The 15832-nt window shown below is 36.4% G+C and overlaps 1 non-coding gene across 1 annotated transcript; it reads right to left on the bottom strand.

Moving 5' to 3' along the window:
• Nucleotides 1-358: 358 nt before the first annotated feature.
• Nucleotides 359-430, bottom strand: TRNAD-GUC. Its single transcript has one exon. It is a non-coding gene; the product is annotated as a tRNA-Asp (tRNA).
• Between the last annotated feature and the right edge of the window lie 15402 nt (nt 431-15832).

Below are 15832 nucleotides of genomic sequence, written 5' to 3'. Positions count from 1 at the left end.
CATTGCATGCTAGGATAGTTTCTTGCTTGGTAATTGGTATATTGTGCTTAATTTCTTGAATCAAACATGCCTAGAACAAAGACATCGACTAGGAGACCGGGTCGGGACGATGCATCCTCATCCATGGTTCCACCCACGGTGGACACCATGGGTGTTGTTTTTAATAACCCGTCCTTTTTGGACAAATTTGTAGGATTATCCCACCGACCGATCCGGCCTACCAAGTTCTACGACCCTTTAGCCGCTAGGGCTCTAGGGATCGAAAGCGACATGGTTCAACTATTTTCATTTACCAACTTTTATTCTTTCCTTACCATGCATGCTCTCACTTACAAGAGGCTAACCCTCGTCAAAATGGCGCCGTTGCCGGGGACCGAACCCGGGTCACCCGCGTGACAGGCGGGAATACTTACCACTATACTACAACGACGCGGCATGAGTTTGAAGAACGATGCTATGGCCGTTAATTGGAGCTCCCGGGAAGCAAATTTGGTGAGATCTTTTCTTTTTTTGTGTGCTTATGATAGTTTAGTTTAGGAAGAAGTTGAATGGTTCGAGGATGTTTGATCGGTTCTAAGGAACCTGGGATCGTTGATGTTGATATCATTCGATCACTTGTTTGTCGATTGGGATTTTATGTGATTTTTATGCCTCGTTATGTGCCTTTTAACTTATTCAGTTGGCTTAGTTGTACATATGTTTGTGTTAGATAGGAAAAGCTTCTGCTATGAGGATGTGTGGTTTAGCTTATATGATATGCCTCGTAGTCTTTTCCTATGTTTTTGGATCATAATAAACTTGTCTAATTGCAAAATTTTGGAATATTGTTCATGTTGGATTCGAAATGTGAATGAATGTGTATGGAATGTCTATTTCCACTTAAGCCAGTGATGAATACACAGTTCGAGTCTATTGTTGATCAATGTGGACGAGTCTAGGCGAAGGGTAGAAATAGAACACTTTTGTCATGTGAAACTCTATGCCTTTGGGCTGTGGTAAGATGGAGTCGCTTCCCGGTTGTGGATTTGACCCCCTTGATTGGTAGTTGCTTTATTTGTTAGATCCCGTGAGGTTTATTTGTTCTAGCCTTCATCATTCTTGTTGAGTGGCATATTTGGATCCTTGATTACGCATTTTTCGATCTTTGTGTTGACTAGTAGCTCCCGAGACCGACTTGACACTTTTAAGGGAGGAAGAGGGCACCTTTTTCATTTTTCTTATTTTGTTCCTTTTGTTTTGTTACAAATTGATTTTCTTTTTACATCATCTTACTTGCTAACCATGTTGAGCTTTAATTCCATTCTTGGTTAACCGTGTTACAAACCCGATGGCCAATGTTTTACCAACCCTTAGTTGTGAAGCGTTTACCTAGATAGGTTTGTTGAGCTTATTGTTTACTAATCAAGAAATAAAGTTTGATAGTTGGTTTGAGCAGGTTTGAAAGTGAGCCTAATTGTAAATATGTAATGTGAAAGTCATTTTGCCATCAACAAAAAAAAAAGAAAAAAAAAGAAGAAGAGAAAAGCCGTCCGAATTGTGAAAAAGTCAAGGACACATAAATAAAGTTTTGAAGTTTGAAAGAGGTCATTTGAGTGTGTATTATATGGATAATTTGGGATGTGTAAGAATGTGAATCAATGAGATTGTGGAAAGTGAATTACATCTTTTGAACTATTGTTTTTGAGAATTGTGATTCTTGCGCTTCATTTAGGAATTAACCCCACTTTTTTAAATTGTTTTCACCTACCTTACCCATTGCCAATACATTACAACCCTTTTAAGACCCTTAGACTTTAGAGGTGTTCGGTTCTCAAACGGTGGAGGGAGATACCTTTCAACCCTATGGAAAGATTATGCGTAATCGAGATGTCGGGATACCTTTGTTATTTCCTCAAAACATCACTTCTTCCGGTTCCTTTGAGAAATCACGAGGGGCCAATTAGGGTGGTGATTTGAAGCAAAAGGGGAGGACGTGGCCGGTTTGGTCGGGTTTAGAGGGAAGCATGATTTCTTTGTTCTCTATTCTTGGTTTAGGTCTTGTTCGCATTTGATCAACGATATCTTGGATTGTGTGTCTCGTTGCTTGTTTGAGTGAGTTTTCCTTCCGTGCATGGTTGTTCTAAGTAGGATCCATTGATTTCATTCCGTGCTTAATTTGATTTGTTCGCAATGGCATAGTTTATTTGATCTTGTGTGTGTTCCCCTTGGTTTTTGCTCGAGGACTAGCAAAAGTGTAGCTTGGGGGGTTTTGACAAGCGCACTTTAGGGCGCGCTTTAGAGCATATTTTAGGATGATTTTGGATGTATTTGGGGCCGTTTTGGCCGATTATTACCTTGTTATGCTTACGTTCCCCATATTACGTGCTTCACGGGTTTTCGGTTTGTTTTTGATGTGTTTTCAGGTAATATCAACCGAGTTTAATCGGATCCCGAGCCCTTGATGCGTAACCGAGCTAGCCTTGACCGGAGTCCGAGGAGTTAAGGAAGTTCAAGTGCCGTGCATTGATTACATAGCACAGGCAGCACGACCATGTTACCATAAGCACACCCGTGATGGCCTATAAGCAAGCAACCCCAGGCAAGGCAGCACGACCGTGCAAGCCAATTGCACGGCCGTGTCAGTATCCACGCACCCGCACGGCCGTGCAAGTCGTTAGCACGGCCGTGCCAGATGTTGCCCGTGCCCGTGTCAGCTTCAGTATGAGCCCCGTGCTAGAACATATTCAGCACGGCCGTGACATTTTTAGCACGACCGTGCCAAAAAGCTGCACGGCCGTGCCATATATAGCACGGCCGTGCCAATTTGAAGAAGAAATCCGGTTTACTTACTGACAAGCTAGCACGGCCGTGCCAAATTCAGCACGGCCGTGCTGATCCAGGGTTAACTGCGCGCTTGACTTCTCCGAATTAGAAGACGTATATAAGGCCCGACTTTAAGAGGATTCTAGAGACAGTTTTAGAGATAGTTTTGAGAGCCTTTGTAGAGAGTTATTGGAGAACGTTCTTAGTATTAGAGATTCATTAGTTTTCTTAGAGATATTTCTAGAGATTTTAGTTTTCTTGGATTGATTTGAAGCAAGATTTGCGAAGATTCTTTGTATTATTCATTGACGACGGATATCAAAGTTCTGAACTTTTCCATTGATTCGCATCAATACAATTGGTATTATTCATTCTTGTTTATTAATCAAGCTTTATTATTCCTTAATCAGAATTCATGTTTATATCTATTATGCTTTTGGAATTCATTATTGCTTTGATTATGAATATGTGTGAGTAGTCTCCTAGCTAGGGTTTCGGGATGAAACCCGGCCTAGGTAATCTATGTAATTGAGGATTGATTTTGATAAACGGATTGTGATTAAATTGATTATATGCGATTGCATGTTAATTCATTATAATAGGAGTAGCTAACCTAGAATCTTGAATTTGATTGCATGATATTCTTGATTTGAAAAAGAGATTGTGAATTGAGTATTTCATTATTGAATGTGGTTTGATTATGTATCGAGTAATGTTAAGTGCATGAGAAATTCAAGCTTAGTATTGCCCGTTGTCTTCCTATCACATGATATTGATCAGACTTATAGTCTTTGCATATCCCGTTTGTCTCTGTGATTCCTTGTTGCTTAGTTACCAATGGTTAGGCGGATTCCCGTTCTCCCTAGTGTCTTAGTTTATTGATTTATTCCATCTTATTAGTAGTATTTTAGAACACCATTTTCCATTGATTTTGAATTAGCTTAGGTTTAAGATTGATTTGCAATTACTCTCGTTCCTCGTGGACCGAACCTTTATTTTCCATTGTACTTGGTTATAGGGTGTTCGTATAAGTATTGTTTGATTGAGAGTTAGATTGTAGCAACCGATTTAACCCTCGTCAAACAACGACAATTGGGAAGAATCAAAAGGCACAATCTTGCGAAGAAAAAGCAAAAAGAAACAAAATTGGGTAAATACAAACAACAAAAGGTACAAAGTGAGTACCTTTAAGGAAAAAAGTTGCAGAAGCAACAGAGTACAACAACAATGGCGAAAATAAAAGCTCGAGCAAGACGAAAGTTCGAATTTGCAATTAAGAAGAACAAAGGAGAAACAAGTCGGTGAAGGAGCAAGAATTAAGGAGGGAATAACAAATAAAGTGCAAATTAAGACAAAAAAAAAGACGAAGAAGCAAGAACTTACCACAACAATGGAGGATCACAAACGCTTGAAAGAGGAAAAGCAAAGAGCGAAAAATTTGAAATGACAGAGTAATGAAAGAGGGAAGATGAAAAAGTAAGAGAAGTAAAAGAAATACGTGAAAAGGGGGACAATGAAATTAATACGAAGTAAATGGGCAGTTAGACACAAGGCAAAGCCAAACCGCCATGTCACTTCAGTAAAATCAAACTGACAACCCGGATCGTCAACACGTATCCCACTCATGCAAATACGATTCCCGCCCCCCTCCCCCCAAAAAAAAAAGAAAGAAAAGAAAGAGCACTTCAGCGGGAGTGATCGAAAATCCTCTCTACAAGCTCGTCATTTCTCAGACTTCAGCGGGAGTGATCGAAAATCCTCTCTACAAGCTCGTCATTTCTCAGAATTCAGCGGGAGTGATCGAAAATCCTCTCTAAAGCTCGTCATTTCTCAGACTTCAGCGGGAGTGATCGAAATTCCTCCCCGTGAGCTCGTCATTTCTCAAGACTGGAACCATCGTCACCTTACAAGCAAACGACAACACAGTCAACAATAACAAACCTGACCTCTCAAGTCTCCAGGCCGCATTAACACCCTAGAGACTTGTGAGGCTAGGAGTGTGCAGGTTAATTCAGCCGGACGACCCGTTGAGTCATGGCCGATAAGGCTACACGCTCAGAACAACTGGCATGAAAAGAACCTCACACCATATATTGAGGGGCTAGTTGTAGGGGATAGCTCCTGCTGAGATATTCCTTCCAGCTAGGCTCAGTTAAGAAGAATGTTCCTACAAGCAAAGAGTCGGCATGAGTGACCTCATACCACCTCTTGAGGGGGTAGTTGTATAGGATAGCTCCCGCTGAACTATTGCCCAGCCCCCAGGGTGCGCACTCACTGCCAAGAAAGCAATTAAAGGAGGGCTCACTAGCCCTGCAGGGTCAGGGCTGACCAGGCTGAACTCTCCACGAAGGAGATGGCACGCCTATAAATAGAGGGTAAAGTACAACGGAAAAGAGGTTAGACACTCAAGTCATTATACTTCCTACATCTTTCTAATTACACTTTCTCTCTCTAAACACTCTCTAACTTAAGCTTTGGAGGGGGGTTCCTCAAGCCACCCCCGAGGACAGCTTACGTGTGCTGCCTTGTAGGTAGTTGACGGGACCCAGCTCACCCAGCACAACCCTTGGATCCATACCTGGAACACCTACTTTTGGCCATATTCACTAATGGCATGATTTATACCCTTTAGAGCCAAACAAAGTAATTAGTGTCTAAATTATTTACCAATTATGCACTTATTATGCACCAATTATCAATGAATTAGAGCCAAACAAATGAATTAGGATCAATACCCATCTATTGAAGCCTTAAAGGCAATAAATATGCTACTGAATACCATGGGCCTGTCAAGACCTACATTCTTCCATGCACAGTTTGCTAATGAACCTTGATTTAGCTTCTTGATAACATCACAGTACATAAGCAATGCCTTGTAAGAGACATCATGCCCACCATGAATTTCAACTAAGGCCTTTGTCCTCACCCTGTACATTGTGCTTTGTGCCATTGTCACTCCATACCTTTTCCAAAGCAACTCATTCAAGGCCTTGGCAGGAACATCATTGTTTGCCCTTATATTTTCAAGTAAGACTCTCATAGCCCACTTGACATTAACCATACTATTCCTTGTCTCTAGCCTGCATATGTATGCTCTATGTGTTCTATACTTATGATTGCCCAAGTGCACCCATCTGGAAGAACAGAAGCATGTAATCTCCAGCCACAGTTCACATTAGAGCATCTACAACAATATCTCTTGTTGCTAGCCCACTCAACAACTACAAATCCACACTGGATGCAGTAATCCCTCACAACATCCCTGTGATGTTGCTTGTCCATGAACAGCTGTCATGGCTTGAGAACTATTTTCCCAAACCCCTCATCCTTATACAACTCTCCATTATTATATAACTTTGTTAAGTAGTTGTCCTATTCATTCCCACACTCAAATATTTCATCCTCAAAGGGATCATAACTGTCTTCAATCATTGGCCCATACTCATTCTTAGGCAAGTCATCTTCATCATCTAAACTCACATTTTCTGACTCATCACTCATGTCTTCATCAGAAACCCCTCTACTAGGACTGTAGCCATCATCTATACTGTCACCCTCATCACCAACTAAAGCCAGACTAGTAGTATCATTGTCTTCACCTAAGCTAACAGTAACCTCCCTATTCCTATTATGATCCCCATTTTGTTGTTCACTATCCTCCCACTTGTACTTGTGCTAATCATAGTCCCTTTTCTCTTAGCAGTTGTTCTAGGCACTCTCTTTTGAAAAAAAGGCAGACACTCTTGATGAGTTTGAAAATTGATTCTCACCGGAGTTACCCCTAGGTCCAAACTGACCAATGTTTTGCAAAGGAGGTATCATAGACTGTGTAGATGGTTAGGCTTGGGTATTTTGTGTGATGATATTATGAGGCACTTGGTATTGATTTTCATTTGGTTCATCAGTTTGGTCATTTTCATGAGGTTGAATTTCTTGCTCAGTTGGCCATGGTGTAGGGGAAATGTTGAACTAATTCTCCAAGGAATTCCCTCTACCCCTCCCTCTGTCAGAAGATCTACCTCTCCCTCTACTCCTACCTCTTCCTTTCCCTCTCTCAGATGCTCTCCCACTCCCTCTGTCATTCCCTCTCCCCCTCCCTCTACCCTTAGGTATAGTGTTTGCTTCCAATTCAGCTTCTAACTCAGCCCATGTTTGATCTGGATCATAATTTAAAATCACAGGTTCACTCACCTTCTTTGATTGTCCTAGACCCTTCACATGTCTATCAAAGTCAGCCTTGCTTACTACTATAGCTTCCACATTCTCAGGTTGCTTATTCTTCCTAGGTGTGAGTTTTTTGGTACTTCTATTTGATGGTTCAACTACTACTTTAGCTACTGGATCAACTACTGGGTTAGCTTCAGATTCAAGAACTGGATTAGCAACAGGTTCAGTTACTTTTTGCTTTCCACTCATTAATGCTCTTGCAGCTGCAACAACTTTTACTATCTTTAGCACCACAACCAACCCATATGTATATCTCACTTTTTTCAGGCAAATTCCTAAACATCTTCATCAAATCAGCATCACTTAGAAGAGATACATGCTTCATTTTATACACATACTAAAAGGTGGGGTGTTCTAGTGTTTATATATTTTTCTCCTTAGCAGTTTCCCAATACTCTACAATAAGGTCTATCAAATTAACCTTATCAACATCATCAACCACAACAGACACATCAATACCACAATACTAAAATTGTAGCACAATTTTATCAACCATTCTGCATCAATCAAACCAAACAACATCAAAAAAACATTAAGAATCCGCCCTAAATTACATACCAATCCAACAATAAACAACATATTACCACATAATCAGAACCCTAAACAAATAAAAAAAGTTCACTTTAACCCTAAGCAAACAAATTAAACCAATACCATTAACCACATTTCATATCCAACCCCATTAACCAAAAAAACAGAGCATACATAAACCTTATATGAAAAAAAAACACATACTTTGCTTCAATTAAGGGCAAATGGTGGGATTTTCTAAAAAAATTCGAACTTTGATGCAGATCGTTTTGCACAAAACCAAATTCCACTCCACGCAATTCACGAACAAAAACCCTCAAACCGTCTTGAATGTTCCCTCAAAATGTGTTTAATCACCACTACCAATTACAAATACAAACCCAGAACAATTGTTTTAAAAAGCCCTAAATTTTTAACCTTGAAAAAATTCAGATTGCACCTTAAGAGAAATCAGCAACTCATCAATGGCGAATGCAGAGTGATGAAGAAGGCTGAAGGTTTAAAGTCAAGGAAGCAAATGATTTGACATTTGTGGTTGGGGGTAATTAAATGGGGGTATTTTAGGCATCACAACTTTTATTTTAATTAGAATGATTAACCATGGTTAACCATTGCCTAATTACATTGCTTAAGGTTACCATTGATTAAACTTTTTAAAACATAGTTCACCAAGGATAATAACTTTTTTTGCATTTTACCACTAAGAATTTTAATTAATAGAGGTCTACCAAAGAGAACTTCCCTTTATTTTTTTTAATAAAAAATTATCTCCCTCCTATTTTTTTGTTCTATCTTACCTTACATAGTGGTCAAATTTAATGAATTGAACTGTTTGCATATTGGTATTATTGGGCCATTTTATGCCTAATTAATTTCACTTCATATCAACTATTTAATATCATCTATTTTAAATCATCATCATCATCTATTTAATATTAGCATCATCATCATCTATTTTATATCATCATCATCATCTGTAATACCATCATCTTTTTTAATGTCTAAATAATATACTTATTTTTATGATATCATCATCTAGTTTTATGATATCTAGTTTTTTGATACCAAAATAAATCATAATCTACCATTTACAAAATAACTTATATATTAATAAGTTCATAGACCTTCAACATCATTAAATCATTCTTTACTTTAGGATAACTACTAACATTATAAGAACTAGCTACTTACATAATTTAAGAACTAACATTGTCACTACTCTATTTTTTCATAGCTTCACTAACATTTTCATGGGATACTTCATCTTCATCTCCTGACTGATTGCTTAGTAATTGGCCACCACTTTGAACTCCATCACCTGTAATAGTCTGGATTAAATGCTATGTGAGCCTACACCACTACACCATATATGAGTCCCTCTTCTGTTATAGTTTTCTGATCGTTTAAGTCTTCTCCGTTGTACCAAAGTCGTACCCACTGCTCATCGACATTGTGATTTTTTCCCCATTTGAGGTACATGTCTTTGATTTTTGTTTCATTTCTCATCACAAACCGATTGGCCTCCAGATGCAACAGTGCAAATGGTGATATGCTTGTGGTTGCGGGCTGGTACGTTGCTGGGGGGTTCTACCGCTAGTGGATCCCATGTTATACATGTAAAAGGACAAATTAGTATATAGATGAATTAAAATTTAATACTTGAAATCAACTTTGTTAAGACATGCAATTTATCTAATCATATGCAAGCACAGTTTCAGGGCGATACATTCCAATCTGAAATGGATTTTCATCAGGTGATAGTAGATGTTCTCTCCAGTACAGACGCAAGTCCTTAGGCCTCACACCAACTTTCTTCGCTTACTCGTAGAAAACACTATGGAATCGGTTGTCAACACTCATCACGATCGGTTGTCCACCATCATCGACATCACCTCCCTAAATTAACAAATCACACTTTAGAGTTGGTGGCTGACCTTGTATCACAACGCACTCATCTCGTTCGTCCGTTAAGTCGAGTGAGTCATCATCATCAGAATCACTAGACCACTCCATGAAGTATTATTTTCATAAAAGGAGATGTTTGAGAAGGTTTTTACTTTTAGCTTGGTTTAGTGAGCAATGGAGTTTGCTTTTATTGTTGTTCACGGTTATTTATACTAGTGGAGATGTACTAGTGGAGATGGTTTAACTGTAGAAATTAGAGTTTTTTTTGGATTGGTGAGTAATCAATTAAATGCTTCTACATTTATTAAATGAAAATAGGAGTGTTCTAGTAATTTAAATACTTTGGTTAGATAAGTGTCTAGTCAACATTTAAGTTAGTATGATAGTTAAAAGTGTGACGTTGCAATTTAAATTCGCATACTACGAAATTTTAAGTCACATAGTACGCTAGGCCAATGTTAATTTCTTTCGTCAAGGGTTACAATTATTATATTTAAATCTTCTAAAGTTTGAAAGTACTACTATATTTTCGTCACCTTAATTCTACATTAAGCCATACTACTCAAATCATACAATTTTAGTTTTACTCCGTATTATAAGTATTGTAATTAGGAAGATGTTTAAAAAGTTTTTATTAAAAAAGATGCTAGTACGATAATAGCCATACACCGATAATTTAATACTACGATAATTTAAAAGTACAATAATTGGATACATCGATAATACTACAATAACTTGATTATTACCATTTCATTTTCAAGCTACCATCATCTCCACTATCTGAGTTCTTATACTCGTCAGATTCGCGTCCGGAATCTAAGCTACCCCATTCACGCTCTTACAACTTCATCCCCAAATTTTCGTAAGCATTTTGAATATTCTCAACATAACCTTGGGGGAAATCAGTGGTCTAAATAGGTAAATTATACACAATTCCATTTGCAATTGTAGGGTCTATACCATTCAAATTGCACATGAAGAGTATGAATTCCTTATACTCCACCTCATTTTCATTATAGAGCTTGCAAAAGTCTTCATCCCCAATTCCCTTGCGTTTCTTTTTCTCTTCTTCGCCATGATCATCCTACTCCTCTCCTCCGCCACCTTGTTCATCTCCTTCCTCTTTCTTTTTTAGAGCATCCAAATGCAGTGTTGAGAATTCTCTCCTAAAAGTCACTAAAGCCCACGTGCAATCACCATACTTGCCTTGTAATCGTTTAATAATATTTCCCATTCTTGCAGATTCATGAACATATGTAAAAATGATGACAAGTGCCTAAACCTATGCTCAAAATAGTAACATTTTTAAATATAGTATTGCAAAATAGATAATTGAATTGAAAAACTAATAGTGTACAAATCAAGCATGTAAAAAAGCATACAATAAGCCTCCTTATGAAATTAAAGCGAGTTTCTTATTTTAAATGGTTTCAAAAATGGGTACTCTGCATTTGGGTGAAATTGAATGTCGGAGACATTATTCTCACTTCGGGCTATAGCGGCGAGTTGGTGACTGAACATGAGACTTCTATTTCTGCCCTTCAACGCAAGGTAGCCCATGTCCGCTTGTAAAATTCCAGGCCCCTGTTGTAGTCATTCAGTTATTTGGACTACATCGGTGTCGGGATTGAAGGAATTATGTTTTCGATAAGTGCAATTACTAGATATATCAAGGATCACTATTACGGAGATAATAAGTTCATTCTTTTGGGGTCGTTATTGTTTGTTGTTAGATATGACAAATGATCTTTGAGCTAGTTAAATAGTCCAAAGCCCAATAGAATGGATCCTATGAGGTTACACAATAAGGGTATTGGGTTAAACAAGTAAGAGGCCCATTAATGGGCCACATGAGATTATGACATACCATGTAAAGTGTTGGGCTAGAGTAGGTTGTTTAGGATAAGGTGTTTGGGCTTGACATGAACTCTTATTTAGACATATGATCTATAAATAAGATCAATGCCCAGGGTTGCAATAAGTCACAATGAACTTACAGTAAATTTGACATTAAGGCAACCATATTCCAAAAACCCTAAACACTCTCCTCACTCACGCCTCTCCCTCTCCCCTCACGTCCGTACGGACCGCGTCCATAGGTGGTGGTTCGTGGTGGTTATCGTGGTGGTTCTTGGTTAGTTTGTCTCTCTTCTCCATTGAAAGTTGATTGAAGCGTTCAATCACGACTAACTAGCATTAGTGGAGGTTTAATCTGTGCCCGTGGACCAAGTAGAGGAATCACGCTTGGGGTTCTTTATCTCCCATTGTTCTTGCTCGATCGCACGTGGAATCACGCTTCAAAGGTAAAATTATATGTTCTTTATGTGTGATGCATTAGATCTAGGGATTGGGTACTGTATGAATATGATTCATGTTTTTCCACAATTAGTACCTATAAACTCCTACAGGGATATTAATCGTGAACAAGGAGGCGAGAAAAACTGATAGGTGAATTTGTGTAGGGGGTTGTCCATTGTGGAGGAAGAAGATGGTATTTGTGTAGGGGGTTGTCCATTAGAGGGGTTTTTATAGTGTATTTATAGTGTTAGTGCTATAAAATTTTGGTTTACCGGCAAACTGAAAAACCCGCATTCTAAGAGCGGGAATCTTAAATTTTTTTTAAAAAAACCCACCCCCCTAATCATTTGGATGATCATTTCATGACAATACAATTTGTTATTAAATTTTCACAATTGACAATATAAAAATACCTATTAATAGCATACATTAGTCGACTGTAAGGTGGTAACATATAGTTAGAGTAGTTGATAAAATAAAATTCTCAAATGAAAGTATAAAATACAAAACACATAACCAAATAAATCTAAAACTCTTTTAATAAATATGCAGAACCTTGCTATTGTGCTTAGGAACAGTTCTTCGGTTTACTGTGCTTATAGACAGTGTGTAGACTTATTTGCCCTTGCTCTTTGGGTGGATATTATTTCTTGGGTTGGGTTTTGTGGTTGGGTTTTTTGGTTGTTTTTTGCTCATTTTTGTGGAGCTTATCTTTTGATTGGGCTCCTTATTATGAATCGGTTTTTTAAAAGTGATTACTTTTTTTGCTTTTTTGATGGATTAAATTAGATTATCTTAGCTGAACTTTTATTGTTGAACTTTTATTAATTATAGTTGGAATTTAAGCGTTGTTATGGTTCCTTTGGTGATTTTTTGTGCTTATTTTCCAAAAAAAAAAAAAAAAAATTACAAAAAAAAAAACAAATCATATCATATAAGTAAATCATATCCTATATTTCCAAATGGAAGGTTTTTAGAGGAATTTAAAAAAAAAAAAAAAAAAAAAAAGAAAGAAAAGAAAAAACCAAAAAAAAAAAAAAAAAAAAAAAAAAACTGAAGGAAAAATAACAAACCACACAATTGGGTTATGTATATTAATATGTTTATTTGTGGGGAGTTGTAATTGATTAAATTAATATATTGTTTACTTATGATTAGATATCGTCAAAAATTATTTATCAAAAAATAAAGAATTCATCAATAATTTAGATATTTAGGCTAACTAATGTTATTAGTTTGAAGAGTATGGATGTTAATTTAATTATTATATATTTGTGTTAATTTAATTATTTTATATATGATCTCAATTTTTCAGAAATTTATATTGGTTATGCAAAATAAGGTGGCTACTATTGATATTTTGCTCTATACATTACCACTTTGTGATGGCACTGTTGGTACAACTGTAAAGTATTTAATAGTATGCTATGATGTGTAGAGTAAGGTGTAGGTGATTATGTAGAGCTGGGTTAGTGTTTATTGTAACATTTTTTCCCTTGTGACACTTGTGATTGCTTGCTTGATATGGTTTCTAATATTTAATGATTTCATTTATTATAATATATTATTTAGAGTACTTGTCATCATTGAAATCATAAATAATAATAGTAATAGCAAGAAAATTCAAAAAAGGGCAGTCTTCTCTTTTATTTTATGGGAGTGTGTCTGAGATATATATATATATATATATATATATATATATATATATATATATATATATATATATATATGTCGGGTCCGTATTACCATACGACCCATTACACTTAGGGCACCAGTCCAAGATCAATAGTTCAGCAAAAATAAGCAAAACGGCTTGATTGGAATAAACAAGGAAAGCAGCATCATACATATCAATCAAGGAGATACTTGCCAAATATACACCTACAGAACAGGGAAGAAGATAAATCAAGAAGATCTTCCCCATTTTAAATATATTCTGAAGATATTTGTAAACCCTAGAGATCCCTAGGTATAAATAAGCATAATTAGACATTTTTAGCAGTCATGTACACACGCATACACTTAAATATAATCAAATTACTCTACTTTTATCTACGGAACTGCATCCCTACTGAAGAAGGAGGCTTGTCCTTGCTCAGTATTGTATCTCTGAACTCACCTTCTTTATATCATTGAATATTTATTGCTTACTTATTGTTTATTTATTGCTTTATTAATCGTTCATAGTTGATTTATATGCTTTTGGTAGTATGATTGTTATTACCCCTCAAACCTAGCAGATTCTCATATGTCCTTATTGAGATTTGCCTAAACAATATATATATATATATATATATATATATATATATATATATATATATATATTGATTGAACATGGTTGAAAGTAGTACTCTTTCTATGCTTATGTTGTTTTATAATGATAAATGATAGGTTGCATGAAATAACTTGAAAGTTCACTAAATTATTAGGTTGACACCTTTTTATACATGATTTTAGTAGAGTGTGGTGGATTGTGGTGGAGGAGAGAGAGGTCATTTTAGTTTTCAATTTATTTTAATAATTTATAGCACAGTAATTATTGTTTATTTACATTTATTTTTTGAACCTGAGTTAGTTTCATATAAGATATTTCAAAATTGTTAATAAATCTTGTTGTGTGAACTTTAAATAAGCAAGCTTATATTGATAATAAATTCTTTGAATAAGCACGAAAGGGGAAAATTTTAAAATTATCTAAAGCAAATTAGTTTTAAAACTATGACAGGTTGTAGTTATTCTATAACTAAGGTTTATTGTTGTTCTGTTGCATGTTACAGTGCATTGGATAACCTTTCACTTTGGTTGGTACTCTACTGGTTGTTTAGAGCATTTCAGTTACTGCAGTACAGTTGGTAAGATTTAAATTTCTGCTGTACAGTGATTATAAATCATGTAGTTTGTGCTGTGGTCTGCAATTGTTCTGCCCATGGCCAAAGTGATTGTTGTTTGAATTAGTTTCCATGTATTGTGTATCCCAATGTTAGAAGTGGTGCTTAAATATCATTATTTCATCTTTTTGATTATCAGTATTGGAATTCAGCTGTTAAAAGGGATGGAATATAACATTAGGAGCATGTTAGTGTCCATTTGTTTTGTTTGCATTGTATAATAGAATTGCAATTATGTAAATTTCAGTTGTGTATTGTCTGAATATTTTGATGTGGTCACTTAAAATCAGGCATTTGAGAAGACAACTTTAATTTACATGGTTTATATTAATTCAATATTTGGGATTATAATTTTTTTATTATGCCGATTTATTTTTTTATTGGACTTATGCTTTGAAATTGGTTAATAATAGTCATTAGTTGATCTTATTTTTTAAATTTAATTCACCGCTTAAAGGAGCTCTATGAGTTGTATATTTCAGTTTATACAACATCTAAAGAAATGGTTGCTTTATGGTATTCACTACCATCTCTCTTGTCCCCGTAAAACTCGCTGCTCGTTACGATGTGGGCATAAAGTTTCCATATAAGAAGTCATTCATTCTGCCTGTTTATTTTAGTTTGAGTATTTTTAGAGTTATGCACATTGGCTTTGTTATTGTAGTTAAGCTGAAAATAGAGATGTGGACATTTCAGGTTATGGCTTTTCCATCGCCCAAAAAAATTTGTATCCCTTTCCGGCCTTTGTTGGACCAGATCACTAATTGTCTTGATTTCCCTAGGCCAACGTACTCTATTGATGATGTGAGCAAGTGTAGCTCATGTGTATACATACGAACTGAGGGCCCGCACGGTATTTTCTGGTTCAATGGTGGAGAGGCAGCATGTGTAGGTGACTCTCAGGAAGTAGCAGCTCAGAGAGCAGTTAATTTCCTAATTAAAAAGTATGGTGTTTGTGTTGATGATTTCACCATGGATAAGATGCTTAAGTATGAGTTTTTCCTTGGAACTTGGTGATAAAACACAAAGTGTTAGTGTAGACACCCATTTGTGTCTCCCCAAAACCAAACCCGGTGATGAGTGTCTTTCACGTCGAATCATAATCGAATGAAACGAAAGTGTGGAAAGGTCTAGTGTTGCGGAAAGTTTTAATTCTTTTCTCTTCTTCCTGTTTTTGAAAA

The sequence above is a fragment of the Chenopodium quinoa genome, unplaced genomic scaffold (assembly GCF_001683475.1).
Source record: "Chenopodium quinoa cultivar QQ74 unplaced genomic scaffold, ASM168347v1, whole genome shotgun sequence".
Classification (NCBI taxonomy): domain Eukaryota; kingdom Viridiplantae; phylum Streptophyta; class Magnoliopsida; order Caryophyllales; family Amaranthaceae; genus Chenopodium; species Chenopodium quinoa.
The sequence above is the reverse complement of the archived record's forward strand: the minus strand, read 5'-3'. Positions and strand labels throughout refer to the sequence as shown.